Here is a 9051-nt window from a genome sequence, read left to right on the forward strand (position 1 = left end):
TAATCCCATGAATAAAGATAATCTCAATTTCTCTTACCCTTTCTGCCATGCCCCTTTTTCTGCCCAACACTAAATTACTAGATAAAATTTCATTACCACCTGGGTTTGCTTAAAAAAAAAAAAAAAATATATATATATATATATTTTCATTGGACAGAATGATGAATTTTAATAGTAGTGAAATGTCAGACACAGCTGGGGTTGTTTTTTGAAAGCGTCGGAGAGGCACAGAGGCACCCGGCAAGAGTTAGGCCAGCGAGCCCCGGCTCTCGGTGGCCGAGCGAAGGGACGCAGCGGTCGATCGCTTTGTTATTTAATGTGGTGCCTTTGTGTTCCTGAGGTGTAATTGTATATTAAAAGCGTCTTTGCCTTTCTGGAGTGGCTGAATGATGGGGGTTTGCTGCTTCGTGGTCGCAGGGTGGGAAGGAGGTGCTCCTGGGGCTGCTCTTTTGCTTTGGAGACCTGCTGGCTTCCCGCTGGCAGAGAGAAAACGGGTGGGTTGGTTACTTGGGCAAAAGCCATTACGTGGGGCCGGGTGGGTTTGCTCCTGCTTCAGACCTGGGGGTGCTCGTATCGCAGGGGGAGGGGGGAGAAAAGCATCTGCAGTGCTGGGGGATGCAGGAACCCTCCCGCCCCCAAACCAAACCTCACCCTCTGCTCTCAAAAACCCCTCGGCTTCACAAAGAAACGCGTCTCTTCTGCTCCTTCTTTTTTTCCCCTGAGGAAAAATTGAGAGCTTTCAGTGAAACCATCACTTTTCTGACAGCATATTAATTAATCGCTGCTTCTTGTGGTTTTTTTTTTGTCTTTTGCGAGGCTGTATCTGCTGTAGGAAGCCTTTGGGTCTCGCTGGGGGCTGGGGGGGGGCCCGGCGGGGCTCACGGCGAGGTGCTGCCTCTCCGAGCGCGGGACGTGCTCATCCTCACCCTCTCCTTTCCCTCCCTCTCCCCTTGCAGGGTGTCGAGGCCAGCGTCGCAGCCAGGCAGCAGCGCCGCAGAGGGGCTGACACCCGTCCCCAGGGACCGCTCTCCCCCACCCACGAGACGATGAGCCAAGAGGTCCCCGCAGCGCCCCGACCCCCCCCCCGTGCCAGCCGGCCATCCCCTGTCCTGTACATAACCAGTGAGATGTCTGTAAAAGAGTTCACCCCTTGTAATTTCTTTTTTTTTTTTTGCCCTTCTTCCCCCCCCACTTCCCCAATTTGTTGATTGTGTTGAAATTGTCGGAGTTTGTAACAGTAACTTTCAGAGAATATTGTACTAAAGAGAAAATTGCACTCAATAAAAATGATGAAATAAGCCCCATCCCTCTCCTCCCCCTTCCCAGCCCGGAGCTGGGTAAATATTAACCACGAATATTCATTTGGGGAGCTGGCAGCGTTCCATCGCTCCTTGCCTCACCTCGAGTTTTGATCTCTATCAGATTTGGCTCTCCGGGTTGTAAATGAAGTGACTTTATCCTCGGCGATCCTGATCGGAGGCAGCTCGCTGCAAGAAGCTGGGGAAGGAGTTTTTGTTGGCACAGGTTTTTCCACAAAGTACGTTTCAAAGCCCTCGTGTGCGATCGCTCCGGGAAGCCACGCTGGAAGCGCTGACTGGGATGGAAGCGCCGTCCGTGCTGGGGGAGCGCAGCGGCTCCTCACTGCCTGAGCCTCGCTGGAGCCTGTCGAGGAAGAGGCTGATGCTCTGCCTGAACCTGCTGGTCTGGGGGATTGCGGTAAATGCTTGCAGGAAAAGGGATTCTTCCTTCTGCATTGGTTACGCTCAGGCGTTTCATCCAGGTGGGACCACGCAGCCCATCCAGGTGATGCTACCTGAGGGTAGGTGACCATAGGATCACAGAACCACAGAATCCCAGCCTGGCTGGGGTTGGAAGGCACCTCTGGAGATCATCCAGCCCAACCCCACCAAAGCAGGGTCACCCAGAGCACGTTGCACAGGGTCGTGTCCAGGCAGGTTTGAATATCTCCAGAGAAGGAGACTCCCCATCCTCCCTGGGCAGCCTGTGCCAGGGCTCTGGCACCCTCACAGCAAAGAAGTTCCTCCTCATATTCAGATGGAACTTCCCATGTTTCAGTTTGTGCCGTTGCCCCTTGTCCTGTCGCTGGGCACCGCTGAGAAGAGTCTGGCCCCATTCCCTTGACACCCCCCCTGAGGTATCTGTAAGCACTGATAAGATCCCCCCTCAGTCTGCTCTTCTCCAGCTGAACAGCCCCAGCTCCCTCAGCCTCTCCTCGTAGCAGAGATGCTCCAGTCATGCCAGCATTGGGTCACCACAGGGAACCTCCTCCAGCCAGCAACGAGGGCTAAAACGGGAAACCTTTGTAAATCGATAGATATAGAAATATGCAACTGCCACCCAGGTCTTTGGGGTTCAGAAAGAGGAGCTGCTCCTGGGAGAGCTTTTGAGGTGGGGGGGTACGGGCTTCCCATGCCCTGTGGTTTTGGGGTGATCTTAGAGGGAGGGAGGTGTCCCTGGTTGAGGTGTAGGTGGGGCTGGCCCATCCCTGAGGTCTCCACTGCCCTGTAATTCTCAGCTCGGCGGTATTGCTGATGCGGGGCTTTCTCACGGCTGCTATCAAGAGATCTTCCTGAGTTCATGCTGCGTCTCTGGGGTCATTAAGAGCTGGGGTTTTTTGCTGGAGGATTTTTTGAGCAAGTAAGTTCAACATGCTCATGGTGACGGCTCCAGGTCCCTGCAGACAGGACTCTGCCGCCCCAGGCTCACAGATACACAGCGAGCTTTGCCTCACTCTTTGTACACGGGGAGAATGGCAAGCCCAGAGGAACTGGGTTTTGGGGTGTTTGGGGTTTTTCTTTACCAAGCCCATCCTGACAAGCGAAAGCAGAGTGCCTCTGCCATGAAATCCAGCCTCGTGGCAGGTCTGGGGACGTGCAAGATGCAAATGGGCAGAGCTGATGTTGTTTGTGCGTCCTTAATTGAGTAGATACTTGATTTAATGGGCTACTGGTGTGGTTTAAAGGGATGTTCATGTTTCCGGACTCCTCTGGGGTTTGGGGCACAGAGAGGGTACGTCCCTTACACAGGTCACCCCAAGGTTTGCCCCTTGAGTAAGCAAAAGACATAACAGCCAGTGCTTAACGTTCCTGGAGTAGCTTGCCTGGGAATAGCCTTTTAACAGGGTCTGGAGGAGCCCTGGGGACTGATGGCTGAAGGAGGGCCGGGAGCCCGGGGAGCTGTGGGGGGTGTCCCGGGGCAGTCCCCGATGGAGCCTCACCTCGCTCGTACGGGTTTATAGGGCTGCAGGCTCTGGCCCCTGCGTGGTTTTGTTTTTTTCCCTGGGGTGTAACCAGTCACCAGCTTTGCCTGCATCCCAGCTGGAACGAGATGTCATTTCCCAAGGCCACACGGAGTCCAAAAAGCTTTGCCTGAGCTTTGAATATAGGCACAGGCGGCTGTCAGAGCCAGGAGGGAGAGCAGCTCTCGAGATGAAAAATCTTTCCTTCATGGCTCTCAGGTTTGACAAATGGAAGCGGCGTGTTGGCTCCGATTACTCTGCAGCAGCTCCCAGAAATTTCACTACCCCGCTCCTCCGGCACACCAGCTCGGTGCCAGCCTGCCTGCCTCGCCGGCAGCGGGGTGACTCCTGAGTCACCCCACCGTGAGCAGCACGTCGAGGCAGGGCAAACACAGGGGTGTGATACCTCCTGTGGTGACTCCACCGTGGGGAAGCCCGTCTGCCTCACTGCTGCAGAAGAGGGTGCAGTTTCTGCTGGGAGGCAGCCGAGCCTGTTCTTAAAGCGGCTCCTGAGTTGGTGGGTGAGGGTCACCAGAGAGCCCACACGTGATTTCATAAAACAAGCGTAACCAGATGAAGCACAAAGCCACCTCAGCAGCTTCATCCACCACCGTGGGATTTTTTTCCCCAGGACAAGTGTCCTGGTTCCATGGGGATAAAATGTATAGAATCACTTTTCTGTTACATTTTGTTTCAGTTTGTGGCCAGCCATGGGATGGTGATCAAGGCCATTAGCAGCTAAATCCAGGGCAGCTGCCCCAGGCTGGCCCTCAGGTGTGTTCTATAACGTTAATGTTCGTTCACTATAAATGGGAGGGCTTGGGGGGAGGTGGGGCTCTTTGTTCTGCTCTTCTCAACCGATGCTGGCCTTGGAGGGACTTGCCACCACTCTATGAGGTAAGTACAATTTTGTCTTTTGTATTAGCATTGATATTGGTTTCCTTATTTTATTAAATCTGTCTAAATTTCAACCCAGGAGTCTCCCTCCTTTTCCCAATTCCCTTTCTCAGCTGGGAAGGGGTCTTGGGTGATAGATCAACTGGTTGTTGTTTGGCCCTGGGTGTGGGCTAAATGGAGACAACAAGTCAGAGAGAAACCCGCAGGGTTATTTATCTGGGACCTGCTGTCCCCGACACAGGCAGGAGGCTCAGGTCTGTCCAGGGTTCAGGAGCCTCCTGTCCTTGCCTGGTCACTGTTCCCATTTGCTGCTGCAGGCATTAAGCTCCCCTCCCCTCTTCTCCACTTTCTCAGTTGCACCAGGGTCCACAGATGCTATTTGCCACCCTTGGTGCCCTCCAGTGCACCCACTACCCCCAGGCTCCTCGCCTTCCCCAGCTGTTGGTGTCCCCTCACGCTGTGCTGAGTCAGCAGCTTTTTGCTGTGCTCTGCTCTTGTCTCCTTCCCTGTGCATGTCCCAGCTCTCTGCTGGGCCCCTTCTGTTTAGTTTTTCTCCCCTGCTAAGCCCCAGCTGACCTGACCAGGGGTGTGGTGAGCAGCAGCATGCACTGGGGCAGGAGGTGTTGGGTCAGCACTGGTTTTGGCTTGGGGAGGATTTAATCAGTGAGGTGTGATGTGTGTGATAGCCAGGAACCAGCTTGGGGCTGGGAGAGCCGACCCTGCTCCCACAGTGCTGGGCTGGGGGGTGTCAGCCTGTGGGGTGCTGGGTCGTGCCAGGAGGGAGCTGTGGCCTCCCTGGGGCTGAGCCAGACCAAGGTGTCAGCAGCCAAGAGCCTCCTCTGCTGGAGGAGGTGGCCAGTGCTGCATCTGGTGAGGCTGCACCTTGAATCCTGGGTGCAGTTTTGGGCCCCTCACTACAAGAAAGACCTTGAGGTGCTGGAGCGAGTCCAGAAAAGGGCAATGAAGCTGGTGAAGGGTCTGGAGCACAAGTGTGATGAGGAGCGGCTGAGGGACCTGGGGGTGTTTAGCCTGGAGAAAAGGAGGCTGAGGGGAGACCTTCTCGCTCTCTACAACTGCCTGAAAGGAGGGTGTAGCGAGGGGGGGGTCGGCCTCTTCTCCCAGGTAACAAGTGATAGAATGAGAGGAAACGGCCTCAAGTTGTGCCAGGGGAGGTTTAGATTGGAGATCAGGGAAAATGTCTTCACCCAAAGGGTTGTCAAGCATTGGCACAGGCTGCCCAGGGCAGTGGTGGAGTCCCCATCCCTGGGGGGATTTAAAAGCCGTGTAGATGTGGTGCTGAGGGACATGGGTTAGTGGTGGCCTTGGCAATGCTGGGTTAACGGTTGGATTGATGATCTTGAAGGTCCTTTCCAACCAAAATGATTCTGTGATTCCCTGAATCAGAGGCAGCCTCCTGAGGAGCAGCAAACACGCATTTCCAGCCTGTTCTCAGCAGGAACACAAACGCACCTCTGCTGCTACATGTAGGTGTGGGTGCTACCACCACACACAGGGCTGGATTCAGCTCCTCTCCAGGAGCCTCCTGCACGTAGTGGGTGATTTACCCCTCTTCCCCGTGTGCCTGGGGTACGAGCCTGCCCATGGAGGTGGCAGCTGGGTCCCACACTGCTATTACTGAGCATTTTAGTAGGGCCTACAGCAATAGGACAAGGTGTAATGGTTTTAAATTAGAAGAAGGTAGACTCAGACTAGATATAAGACATGTTTTATGATGAGGGTGGTGAAACATTGGCACAGGTTACCCAAAGAGGCTGTGGCTGCCCCCTCCCTGGCAGTGTTCAAGGCCAGGTTGGATGGGGCTCTGAGCAACCTGGTCTAGTTTAAATGTCCCTGCCCATGGCAGGGGAGTTGGACTAGATGGCCTTTAAAGGTCCCTTCCAACCTAAACCATTCTGTGATTCTATACTGAGCCTTCAGTGTGCCAAACACAACCAGATGCATCCAGCAGCGTGTGGAGGAGATGTGGCCGTGTGTGCGCGCCCACTGATGTGATGGATGGGGAACAAACCTCGTACTGTCCACGGAAGGAGCATGAGAATCCTCCTCTCCATCCCCCCAGATCACCCCATAAAATGCAAACAAACATCCTTCTCCTTCCTGAAGCTGTCCCCGCTGGAGCCTGGGCTCTGGGTGAGCTCTGGCTGTCCTGGTGTCACACTGTGCACAGCTGTTGTGCCACCAGCACTCCCGTGATGCTCTGTAGCTCCAGCTCCTGCCCTCCCTCTCTCAGCAATGCTGCTCTCATTAGAGCAGACATACCTGTACTGATAGCCATGACAAGCAGCAATTATTGCACTGACAAAATAAAAGTTTTGAGTTGTTTTGCAAATATTTTTGAAGCCCCGACACAGCGGCAGAAGTAGGCGTAATTACACGTAAAAATGTATCTCCTTCATAGTCTTTTAATTATCTACTCAGGTGAACCATAATTTGTGGGGAAAAGCTTTAAATCTGTTCATTTCTAATAATAAAAAATGAGGTGGGAGAGGGTTATTTTAATGTAATTAAGAGAAGATACAGCTGGATGGATGGGCAAGAGAGCAGGACCTGTGCTGTACTCCGGGGACCTTGGGCTCTGCTCCCTTCTCTATCACCATCCTTTCTCCTGGCTGGGCAGTATGTTAACACCATGGCAGGAATATGTTTCTAATCACATGTGGTGCCAATACTATCACATGCCAATACTAATTCATCTTGCCATCAGCCTTCCTGAGCCCAGCCTTGCCAGGACTGTCCTTGTAAAGCCTGGGATGGGTCGGGGACCACACCTGCGACTTACATCTGCTCTTGTAGACCACTCTCCAGCCACACGTCAGCAGAGGCTCTGGAGGCCAGCGTGGGGTTGAGAGTGGGGTTGAGGGGAAGGGGATGGGGAAGGAGGAGCCAGCTGGCAGGGCAGTGTCTGCCAGGGGTGGAAATCCTGTAGGAACCCTTAGGATCAGAGGGGCTGGGAAGCTGAGGGTTAGCACTAGTGATGCTCCACCTATGTGATAGATGGTCTCTCTTACTCCATCTTCTGCATTCCCACTGTGTGTTTATTTTGCTCACCAGGTTCATCTTGTCTTTCAAATGGAGATCCCCTTGGGGAGCAGACAGGCTGGGCACCTCCCAGGACCTGGGACTCCTTGCTGGGGACCAAGGTGCCCACACCAGTGGTGGCAACCACATTGGTCCAAGCTGAGTCCTGCATTAAATCTAGTTCCAGGGCCCCAGCTTCTGCTGAGCATAGGCTTACCTGAGATGCCAGCTACTAATTGTTTCCCTCCCCCTCTGCCACTTCAATTGCTGAGCTGCTGTCAGGTGAGGCACCTTTTACAACAAGTCATTTCCATCCATCCTGCTGGAAGGCACAGCTTGCCACGAGAGGAACGAGTGCTGAACTTTTATTTTTCTTATAATGGCTCCTCAGAGCCCCAGATAAGATCGACACCTGGCTCTCTTGGGCCGAGTGGTACGTGTCCTGCAGAGCCTGCAAGCAGAGTAGATGATCCATCTTCTGGGGAGGGAAGCTGAGGCACAAGGGGATAAGGGGACTTTTCCAGGAGTCTGAGGGTGGGATGTCCCAGGGACGCCACAGGGGCTCGCGTAAGGCACGAGCCAGCTAGCCACCAGGGAAAGCCAGGCTGTTCTTAGCAGGGCACGTGCTCTCCAGGAAGCCAGAAGGCCTCGCTGCCGATCGGCGCCGCTCCTGCCACCGTGAATGTCAAGCGCTTCACAAACAGAGACGTTAAATGTCAGATCCTGCCCCTTACAGACCCCGCTTGTAATGTGGATGCTCAGACATGCTCGGTGGTCACCTCGCTCGCCTTCCCTTCCTCTGATAAGCGGTGTCCCTCGTACCACTGCGGTTTGAAGTGAGAGCACAGAGCAGTGCTCTTTACATCGCTCTGGACCTTCATCCTCCCTCCCTGATACCTGGAAATACTGAGGAGCAGCTCTCTGCCTGGCCCTCTGCTTTAGGAGTGGTAACGTGCAGTCTGGGTGAGGTGCTCAGATCCTGGTGACTCTGGTATCTCCCTGTGCTGGTCCCTTTAATCATCAGGCCCAAGCCTTCACTTGTGGCTGTGTCATAGAATCGTTTTGGTTGGGAAGGACCTTTAAGATCATCAAGTCCAACTTCTAACCCAGCACTGCCAAGGCCACCACTAACCCATGTCCCTCAGCACCACATCTACATGGCTTTTAAATTCCCCACGGACGGGGACTCCACCACTGCCCTGGGCAGCCTGTGCCAGTGCTTGACAACCCTTTTGGTGAAGAAATTTTTTCCTGATCTCGAATCTAAACCTCCCCTGGCACAACATGAGGCCGTTTCCTCTTGTCCTGTCACTTGTTACCTGGGAGAAGAGACCAACACCCACCTCGCTACATCCTCCTTTCAGGCAGTTGTAGAGAGTGAGAAGGTCTCCCTTCAGCCTCCTTTTCTCCAGGCTAAACACCCCCAGGTCCCTCAGCTGCTCCTCATCACACACACTTGTGCTCCAGACCCTTCCCCAGCTTCATTGCCCTTCTCTGGACTCTGATGGTCCAAGTGAGAGCTCCTCCCCTCAAAAGCTCCAGGCTCCAGCCTGGGCACTGTTACTCCAGGGTTTCTCATGGGGTTTTGCCCTTGCTTTTCTCATGGGTGAGGTGAGGTGCACTGCATCCATCTCTCTCATCTCATAATGCAAACTAATTTGTGGCTTCTCTCCCTTCCTCTTTTTTTTCCCCCAAATTCTCTGTATTTGCTGTCATTTTGGGTAACACCACTGCTGAGGGTGGCCCAGCAGTGGTCTGGTTGGTGCCTTTAGGGAGATGACAAGGCTTCCCCATTTCTATATCATTGCTTTCCCCTTGGTGCACACCCAGGTGCTGTGCTAGCCCCTTTTCCACGC

At 53.9% G+C, this 9051-nt stretch overlaps 1 protein-coding gene across 2 annotated transcripts in view; it reads left to right on the plus strand.

Annotated features, from left to right (window-relative positions):
* The window catches only part of EPHB1 (EPH receptor B1), a 74891-nt gene extending 73593 nt beyond the window's left edge, over positions 1 to 1298 (plus strand). For both annotated transcript variants that reach the window (XM_068421192.1, XM_068421193.1), the window contains exon 17: positions 957 to 1298. The gene's annotated coding sequence lies outside the window, so the exon portion shown is untranslated. The remainder of the gene's footprint in view (positions 1 to 956) is intronic.
* Positions 1299 to 9051: the final 7753 nt, after the last annotated feature.

This window comes from Nyctibius grandis, chromosome 32, assembly GCF_013368605.1.
Source record: "Nyctibius grandis isolate bNycGra1 chromosome 32, bNycGra1.pri, whole genome shotgun sequence".
NCBI lineage: Eukaryota > Metazoa > Chordata > Aves > Nyctibiiformes > Nyctibiidae > Nyctibius > Nyctibius grandis.